Raw genomic sequence first — 10,600 nt, 5'->3', positions numbered from 1 at the left:
CAGGAGAGTCCTCTGCAGCAGGTTGAGAACAACTGACTTAGAATAAGCCCTATATTGTGCAAGTCACAGTCATTCACTTTCTGTGTCATGACTTCTCAAGGAGTGAATCACTGATACCAGGTTTCACTACTTAGATCTTAAGATCTAATTCCTGCCCTCAAAAAGTAGGAGTGTGAGTGTGTGTGTGTGTGTGTGTGTGTGTGTGTGTGTGTGTGTGTGTGTGAGAGAGAGAGAGAGAGAGAGAGAAAGAGAGAGAGATAAAGCTGTCATGGAGCCATGGTAGATGTCTGCAACGATAAAATGGAGGCCAAAGGTGCCTCACTCTGCTCTACCTGTGGTTCAGCACAGAAAAGGCATGATGTTTCTAGGCAGAAAGCAAGAGGCCCACAGCTCCCTCCCAGCCCAGCATATTAGGGAGGCTGCTTATTCAACTTAGAAGTTCCTGCCCACAGTGCACCTACAGGGGCAGGAAGAGGGGACAATTGCCCAGCAAGTATTTCCTAGAAGAAACTCTGTGAGAAGTTGCCACGTAGAAGTCAAGGCCTTCAGTGAGAACTGTACCCCAAGCTCTAAGCAGCGCACCCTCCTCACTCCATGATGGTAATCGGGGAGCTCCATTCAGTTCAGGATGCCATACAGCTCTGGTTTGTTCCCAGGCCTGGTGAAAGGCCAGAACCCTGTGACGGAACAGGGCTGAGCTCCTCAGCTCATGCTGGCTGCTCAGGTGATTCCACTTGAGCAAGTCTAGGCATGAAGGCCTGGAAGACATGTGCCAACATAAATATCCTGACCATGCCCTTCCTTTTCCTCCCCAAGCCTAGATATAGATAGTCTTGTTATCTGCATTAAATACTTTCTCCCCAAAATGAAATCAACAGGATACTGTAGGCCCAGAGTTTAGTGCAGAACCCACACTGTGGTTAAGCAGGTTGGCTACAGGCCACACTGGGCCATGCTCACCCCTAGATTTTAGTTCGGGCAGCTGGGGCATCTTCTGAGGTACATAGATTGAAAGGGGGACTAACAAGAAGACTTACACCCATGACCGTGTCTCCACGGTACTGAAGGGACAGCAGTAACAAAGTTACCAGAAGTCGGGAGCAGTGCACAGAGAGCCCTGGGCTTCTGCATAGCATCTCCAGCCCTGTTACAGGTGTGGACATCTCCCTCACCTTCAAGAACTAAGAACCCCAATCTATGGCCTAAATAAAAGTAGAAGTAAATTTTGAAGAGTTTGAGAAAACATTGTGAGGGCCCGACCTAGTATGCATTACCAGAAGGACTCTCGGAACCTCGCCGGCACCAGTTACAAAGGACTTCTGTGATGTTATCTCCTCTAATTTCCTGCGGTGGGTGTCCCTTTGGCCCCATTTCATGGTTGAAGAAGTAGACCTAGAGAACGTGAAAGCGATGCCCCAGAGCCAGATCCAGTCTTGATGAAGCTCCCGGGACTGATGTCCTTCTTGGAGCTGTGCCTTTGCACAGTGCACCTCCTGGCATTTTCATCAGGTTCTGATGGCACGGGGTAGCAAGTCTTAGATTCCATTGATCAGGTAGGTTAGTGACCTCCCTGAAAATAGAAATGGGGCCCCTGAGAAATGAGACCCAGGTTAGGGAGGGGAGGGAAAGGTCCACACAAGTCTGGTGGATGAGCCCATGGGAAGGTGGACTGCAGGGTTCACCAGGGATCACGGGTGGGACACATGGACTTTGGAGCATTCAAAGGGGCAAATTTAACGGCTTGGCCATCTAAGGGCTGAGGGCTGGCTGCTCCCAATGCCCACAGGACTTCTGCCCCCTACTCACTGGGCTTCCCAGCCTGCTTTCCAGTCCTGCCTCTGAAGGCCTAGCCTGGGTAAGCGCCTTGGGGTCGAGCTCGTGGGCCTGGCACAGCACTATAGCAGCTGCCTGTCCCAGTGTCCTGCTGCCTGGGGACCACCCGACCCCAGGGGAAGGCTGTCTGGGCTTTGCACAATGCCCTGAGCTCTTACAGAGCCTGGAAGGTCGCCCTGGCCCCTCGCCTGGAACACGGTATTTTCCCTCTGCTGGCGATCTGACTCACTCTGACTCCTCCACATCCGGTCACACCACAGCCTGGGGCCCTCAGCAGCCAACAGCCATCTGGTCAGCCCAACCCAGACTCTGCACTCTAATATTAAATGTTGGACCAGGAAGGAAGGAAACGAGAAAGGGAGGGAAGAGGCTGGGAAGGGTGGAGGGACTTATGTGTCCATGGTCCTCCAAATGAGCAGCTTTTTCTCTTCCATTTTCTAGAGCAGTCCCAGACCAACAGTATCAGCATCCCCGAGAACTTGTAGAGATGCAGATTCTTGGACTCCACCCTAGACTTCCTGAATCAGAATCTTGGGGTGTGTTAATGAGCCCTCTGGGGCTTCTCCGACCTGCCCCAGTTTGAGAACCACTGCCCTGGAACTGTCGCCAGGGAGCGTATTGCCTCTGCTGTCCTCTTTTTAGCTATCTCAGCCGTAGGGCTCTCCTGACCTTATTGAAACAGCCCCAGAGGCCCCTCTGCCTTCCCAGACACCACTCCTGCAGTGCCCCTGTTTGACCCAGCACTAGCAGAGCCTGGAGGGCAGCCCGGACAAGGGTGGTGGGTCTAGAGCAGGCTGTGGGCCCTCCCTGTCTCTCACGTTCTTGTGTTCCTTGGAACCTCCCGACAATCTGCAAGGTAGGCAAGAGAATACCACTGCCTTGGTTTGATGGATGAGGGAAAGGGAGTCTCAGAGGGGCTGGTGGCTGTTTTCCCTCCAGAACATCCCGACTCCCAACTTGGGGGCAAGATCACTTCTATGCCTGCAAGACAGTTAAATAACAAGGCAGCCTTCCTGTGCCTGGGTGGTGTGGTAGTAGGGGGCTCTCCCACCCGTGGGGGTGCAGTGAGTGGGCTGAGGTTGCCTGGTGAGGCTTGGCATCCTCTACGGTGCTGGTGTGTTGCATTTTCTCTGGACCCCAACAAAGCCTGCCAGCACCTCTGACCCATATAGAGTCCTTTATGTTAAAAATTCCTCTGGATCCAACTGCCCCACTTCTGGGTACATAAAAGAATTCAAAAGCAGGGACTTGGAGATATTTGCACACCCATATGTATAGCAGCATTTGTCACGATACCCAAAAAAAAGGTGGAAACAACCCAAACATCCATCAGCAGGTGAACGGATAAAAATGGGGTACCTACATAAAATGGAATATTATTCAGCCATATAAAGGAATAAGGTTTCAATAGTACTGCCACAAGGTGAACAGTGTAGCACTATGCTAAGTGAGATAAGCTGTACACACAAGAACAAGTTCTTAAAGTCCTCAAATTCATAGAGACAAAGTAGAATGGTGGTTGGTTGCCAGGGGCTAGGATGGACGTTAGTGCTCAATGGGCACAATTTCAACTTTGCAAGATTAAAAAGTTCTGCAGATGGACAGTGGCGGTCATTGCACGACAATGGGAATGTACTTAATGCTACTGAACTGTAGACTTACAAATGGTTAACATGGTAAGTTTTATGTATATTTTACCATAATAAAAATTACAATCTGATCCCTCCTCAAAAAACAGAAACAAAATCCTTGAGGTGGCTGGGTGGTTCAGCTGGTTGAGTGTCTGACACTTGATTTCAGCTCAGGTTCATGATACCAGGGTCGTGGGATCGAGCCCCACATCGAGCTCTACACTGGGTATGGAGCCTGCTTGGGATTCTCTCTCTCACTTCACCCCCCCCCCCCCGGCTTCTCTCTCTCTCTCTCTCTCTCTCTCTCTCAAATAAAAGAAAAAGTTTTTTAAAAATCTTCTAGGGGTGCCTGGGTGGTTCAGTTGGTTAAGCGTCCGACTTCAGCTCAGGTCATGGTCTTGGAGGTTTGTGAGTTCAAGCCCTGCAGTGGGCTTTGTGCTGACAGCTCAGAGCCTGGAGCCTGCTTTGGGCTGTTTGTCCCCCTCTTTCTCTGCCCCTCCCCTGCTCACACTCTGTCTCTCTTTCTCTCAAAAATAAACATTAAAAAAAATTATTTAATTAAAAATAAAAACATCCTCTAGATGCTGGGACCATTTCCAGGGAAACAGCAGCATACAAACCATTCTGCAAACACCCTACGCAGCCACATGCCTCCACTTGTCCACTGTGGCATGGGAGGGAAAGTCCCAGACATTGGGTTTGATTTCCTGGACTCCTGTTTTCTGGCCCTGTGACCATCAGCAAGCAACTTAGCTGATGTCGGACCCTCAGTCTCCTCTTTTATAAAAATGACTAAAAATATCTCAGGTTCTTGTGAGGGCCAATTAGGAAACAATCTGAAAGCTGGCACATAACAGGTGTTCAGTCAGTGGTAATTATTTATGGTGTTCCCTCAGTCTGGAATGTTCTCCCCACCTGCTCTATAGGATAAGCCCTTGTTCATCCCTCAAAGCCCCATCAGGTCAAATCCCACTGCTTTGGTGAAGGCTGTGGTAATCTTCAGTATTATTCTCCCAGTACAGCTTCTCCCCGCCTGATGTTGGTCATGGCCATTCAACTGGAATGCCTATAAGAGCCAGGTGGTGCTTTGCCACGACTTCTTTCCCTCCAAACCGGTCACCAGCGCAGCAAAGCCCCCAGAAACACAGTGAACATGCGGCATGAGTACGAAACAAGCCTTTGCCATTTAACCCTCTGAGATTTGGGGGTTGCTTGTTTCCTCGGTGTACCCCGGTTCTGGGCTGCTCAAACTGTGGTTTTCCTTCCGCAGTCTCAGCATCCCCAGAACACTTGTTAGAGATGCACATTCAGGCCTCGCCCCTGACCTACAAAACCAGATTCTCCATTTTCTTCTGAGGCAACATGTCAAAGGTGCTAAGTGTGGTTTCTCTGCCATAAAGGGACTCAGCAGCCATTATTTCCTCCCTACCCCTCCAAAGCTTCTACAGAACATTCTGCCTGTTACCACCCTCAAGTGCCATTCTCCCCTTCTTCCTTATCAGGTTTTGTAGGAGATTGCAATGTGCTCGTTAAAATATTCAGGTTCCCAGAATTCCTTGGAGCTAAGGGGAGTCACATGACCCAGTTCTATCTCTGGCTCAGAGGAATTCCCCGGGCTGCAGAGAAACTCATCAGAGGTGAAAGGCTCAAGTGGCAAGTGCATCTATCTGGCTTTGGGCCTTGCTCTTCCCCTTGTTTCTTGCCTATTACTTGCATGACAAAGTGGTCCCAGTGACTCATGCTTCCCTATATTCATGTAGTCCCCAGCCACATGGAATCTGGCCTAGCTGGTGCCTCACTCTGACCAATAGAATGGGGCTGACTTGAGCTTCAGGACTTCTGCTCGGCTTGGAACCTAACGTCTGTACAGGCTGAGAAATTGCTCTCCCTACAGGAGATCACCTTCCTGTCAAAGCGAGGACCATCCATCCCACTGTCCAGGCCAGAAATCAGGAAATCACCTCACCTCTTCCTCTTATCTGCAACCAGGCCATTCCCCTCACAGGGCACACATCCACCCCAGGATTGATGTATGGAGAAGACACCCACTGATCTCCTACCTCACCACCGTGCCTGCCCCACACAAGCCTGACTGTAGCTGTCAGATCAATCTTTCTAAACACAGATCTGAAGGGCATTCCCCAGTGCTGTTAGAGTAACTCACAAGGCCCTGACATGGCCTACACATCCATACGTGATACAGTGGCTGCCTTACTCTCTAATCCCATCTCTGTCCACTCCCCTCTCTAAATACCAGGGCCCTGGACATATCATGCTGCTCCCTGTTTCTGATGCAAGCTATGCCTGTTAACACCTCCGTGCCTTTGCCCCAGGGCTGACAAACTTCATCCTTCATGTTAATTCAAAGTCTTAGTCTGCTTCGGCTACTCTAACAGAATCCCACAGACCAGATGGTTTAAATACCAATTTCTTTCTCACAGTCTGAAGGCCAGAAGTCCAAGATCAAGGTGCTGGCAAGGGAGGTTTCATTCTGAGACTTCTTATCTTGGCTTGTAGGTGGCTGCCACCTTGCCATGTGCTTACATGATGTGTGTGCCTGAGGAACCAGAGGGCCAGCTCTCTGAGGTCCATACTCGGAAGGACCTAATCCCATTTGATCAGGGTCCCACCAGTTCCTTTGTTAGAGGCCCATCTTCAAATACAACCACATTTGGAGGTTAGGGCTTTAATATATGAATTTTGTGGGTGGGGGGGAACACAAACATTTGGTCCATAGGATCCAACTAGGAGTGGCTGCCTGGAGAAAGGTGTTGATAAGAAGTCTGAGGCCCTTCCTGGACTCCATGATAAAAAAAACCACTATGCTTGATTCATGATGTCTGCCTTGGACTTGGCAGGAGATATTGGGGTGGCTTACATACCATATGTTTTCTTCTCTTGTTTTATGTGCTCATCTTTGCTAGCCTCTCTCTTGGCCCCAGCACAATCTCTGACACATACCAGGCCCCTGACACATTTTCAATGAATGAATCAACAATTGAGTAATTGTCTCAAAGCACATTGCAAATGGACGGTTTCACTGAAGCTTCACAAAGGCTGTGAGGTAAAGCCAAACGGGCAGGTGGTTGGAAATCTTTAAGGTGTTCGCCCTTCTCTCCCCTCACCCTGGGCTGGAGATGCTGCAATTGTCTTAGCGACTGCACGGATGCCTCGACGGATGTCTGTCAGGATCACAGGTGACTTTTGCTGACACTGTCTCCCAGAGCCACTGAGACCTTTGCCCTTCTCACTTCATTCTGCCCCTGCACCCCCATTCACCCCAGTGCTGCACCCCCACCCTTTGGCCTTTGAGAAGCAAATTGATTCTGTGGTCACTCAGCCTGGTAGCAAGGGAGGGCCTCCTCGCCTGCCTTCCTATGGGACACATGTTAACTGGTGCTGTGATGCAGGAGTCATGAGCAGGCGCGGGTGTGTGTGATGGGGAGAGAGGTGCCATGATTAAAGGGGAAATGTACTCACGTCTCAAGTGCTCCTGTTGGAATGCAGCTCATGAAGACGAGTGTGTGTCTAAATGTATATGCCTGGGCCTGCTTCTTCCCCTGCTCTCGCGCTCAGCCACACTGCCTCGACCAGCCATTGGGTCTGTCTCTGCCAACCCGGCCATGTGCCCTGTGGCCGAACCTCTTGTAGAGCACTGTAGATGGACATCCTGCCCCGGCCCCCCTCCTGCTCTGGGCCTGCTGTAGCCTCCCCCACCGGGCACTCATTCTCAGCCAGCGCAGTGCCTACCTGTGTGAGATGTGATCCTGCTTTAAGGAGCTCGTGGCCCATATCAGTGGCAGGACGCTTGGGACCAGCTGTGTGTTGGGAGGAGTGGAGGCCATGTCCAGTCTGCTGGACAGGGAGGGTAGGTGAGCAGGCCTAGGGCCCTGTGGCTGGGTATCCCCCTGTTCGCCTGCAGTGGAGGGAGGGAGCAGGGGGCAGAGGGAAGGAGACCAGCCTGGGAGGGGTCGTTTGGGTTACACAGGACAGCAGAGATGGCACCAAGAGCCTGCACTCTGGGGCTTGCAACCTGGAGAACAGAGCAAGGACTTCCTGCCGCTGGTTCACTTGGTGTTCTGTCTCCTCAGCCGTGGACACTGTCTCACGTAGTAACTGCTGAGAGAGAAAGGACCCAAGGGGCCTAGGGCTCAGCACTCAACCTGGCCTCACCTCCACAGAGTTTCCCAAGGTTGGATAATGCCTGTGATCATTTCCCAGGACTCTGGCAAGCCTTCCCAGGAGAACCATCTGAAGGGCACTGGCCTTTCCATTTCCTCTCTGTCTTCCTGGAGACCCCACTAGTCCAGCCAAAAAGGCCATTGAGCCCTGGGAGTGGAGTCACAGAGAGGTGAGGGTGTCCCTGGCTCTGCCTATGCTCTGAGCCCAGTGCTCTCTGAAGTACCCTGGGAAGTAGCCAGTCTCTACTCCCACACTTTGACCAGCCCTAGTTCCATGAGAAGAATCCTAGGTGGTTCACTCTCTACGAGGCTCCTTCCTCTCCAGCAAAGTTGTTGAATATTTATTGCATGGTAAAATTGAGTCTTTGTATCTCCACTGCTGCCCATTATGTGCCGTCCACAGTGGGCTCTCTGCACGATCTGACCTCTACGACTCTCCCACTCTGACCTGATTCATATCATAGTCCTCACTGTGCCCTCCTTTGGCCATACTAACTTCATTGTGCCTGTAGTTCCAACCTCTTTCTTACCTCTAGGCTTGGCCAGTGTAATTTCCTTTTCCCCAGCTCTTCACCTGAGTGATTTCTGCTCATTTCTCAGGTCTTTGCATAAAATACTCTCTTTCAGGGAAAGCTTCCCGGAAATTTGATAGTGAGCTGCAGAACAGACTAGACTAGAGAGACCAGAGACTGGGAAGTCTGTCCTAGGCTAAGACCTCATGGTCAAAGCCCAAAGTGGGATGTGCATAAGCCAAACTGGAAAAGGAAAGGAAAAGACAGATTCTCGTGACCAATCCGACAAATTTGGGAGTGAAAAATACAGAGAAGTTGACAATATAAAAATATGCTGTGTCCACAACCTGTGTGAAGCTTACTTTTAGGCGTTTGTGTCCTAGGAAAGAGAGAGGCCCTAACTGATTTGGCAGCAAATTTCTAACTAACACTTTTATGTGGGTCCCATCCTCCCAGGAAAATGGAGAGTCTCTTGCAAGAGAAGTATCTCTTCTCATTGCACATGCATTCCTTTTTATTTCTAGCAGAATTCTGGCGGTCTTCTCAGTTCTGGGCCTCAAATTTATAATGCTTATCTCAAAGAGCTTCTAGCTCTTCAACTGTTTTCTGCAGGAGCCAGAGTGGGGGGTGGGGACAAGGAGACAAAGCTATCTTTTCCCCCTTGATCTTACTGTATCATGAGTCCCAGCAGGAGAGAGATGGCATTTCAGTGTTACCTTACTGCTCTGTTACTGGAGAAAATATAATGAATGGACTATTTATAAAGATGTGGGCAGGATGGAAGGCATCAGGCAAGGGAATGGTGCAGCACCTCCAGGACCTAACTGTGCAGTGCCATCAGCTCAGGCAGCTTGAAAACACAAGAGAAGAAGTGATTATAAGAACCCAACGAGGGCTATAGATGAAGGAGGGGGTTGCTGTGGCCTTCCTGCAGGAAACAACCAGCCACACCACGGCCCACCCATCCCCCACGGGCAAGGAACTAGAATAATAAACACCCTGCCACTCTTTCCTCCTGCCCTCCCGTTTCCTGCTGGCGTCCACTGTGGCCTCAGGTCGACCAGAACTGAGAAGGCGAGGAAGCTCCATTGACACAGTTTATACAGCTTGACCCCAGGGACAGGGCATGGTGGAGGAGAAAGAGGAGCAGAACTGGACAGACAAACAGAACATCCAGCACGCAAGTATTTCATACACAGGATAAAGCCACACACTAGAAAATGGCGCCAACTGTGGACCTAGCATGAGGAAATGATGTCAAGCTAAGGCAGGGCTTTGAGTAAACGGGAAAGAGAAAGCTGGTCCACAGGGACAGGAGGCTGGCCTCCAGGTCCGGAAAGAAGCAGGAAGCCCAGGGCCAGTGGAGACAGAGCAGGAGAGAAACTGCAAATCCCCCTTCAGGTTCCTGGTTCCAGTTCTCTGGAAAGGCCTGGTGACCTGTTTTTGTGAAAGGCCCTTGATTCCACACAAAACATTACCCTTTTACGTAAGACAGCATGAGGAAATTTTCAGTTTGACAACCAAAGAACTTTGGGTATACTTCATTTGAAACAAAAGAACCTTGAGCACACCGAATTTCATTTAATCCCCATAACAACCCTGAAAGGTGGGCACCTTCACCCCCATTTTAAAGATGAGGATATTGAAGGTCCCGGTAAGATTAGATAATCTTCGCTGAGGAAGCTGGGACTCACTCACTCTTGGCTTGGCCTGACTCGAACACTTCAGAATTTTCTAGGACTCCACAAGCTGACAAAGCTGGCTGAAAGCAATTTCCAAAACCAGAAGAGAACCCCACCCTTGACCAGGTCACCCCTGTGGGGAAACGACTTGCTGTCTCAGCTTGCTAGCTAAGGCTCTTTGGGGTCCTGCTGAGGAGCTGGCAGGCATGGCCACCCAGCACAGAAATGTTTGACAGGGTCAAGGAAGGGACCAACTCTGGATTTGTAAAACTACAGCCAAGTTTTGTTTTGTTTTGTGTTTTTTCCAAGAACTCCTAGAAGAGCAATGTATTTGCAAAAGCTGGAATTCCTTAGCTAAATACCAAGGACAGAGTTGACTGCACATGGGAACAACCCTCCACCCTGTATCCCCAAATACCCAGTACCCCAGCCCCAGAGGTAGACTGAGTTTTCAGAGGAGGAGGGCCTGCTCACCTCTGGCCACCCCCAGGAGCCCATCTCATCCCATCCCCAGGTGCACACCCTGTTAGCTTCCCTACCTCAGAGCAGGAAGGTGAGGTGAGGTAATGTCTCCACTAACCGACAGTGGCCAGGAGATGAAAAGAATCTCAGAAATGCTGTGTTTAATTTAAAGCAGACCGAGCCTGCCTTAGCCAGGCTGCAATTTCACTCAGAATAACCAGTTTGTTTTTCTTGGACATTCCAGGAACTAACTGGCCACCCCCTGTTAAGTCCCAACAGGAATGTTAGGGGTGGGGGCC

This window comes from Panthera leo, chromosome A3 (genome assembly GCF_018350215.1).
Source record: "Panthera leo isolate Ple1 chromosome A3, P.leo_Ple1_pat1.1, whole genome shotgun sequence".
NCBI lineage: Eukaryota > Metazoa > Chordata > Mammalia > Carnivora > Felidae > Panthera > Panthera leo.
This window is presented reverse-complemented; position numbering follows the sequence as displayed.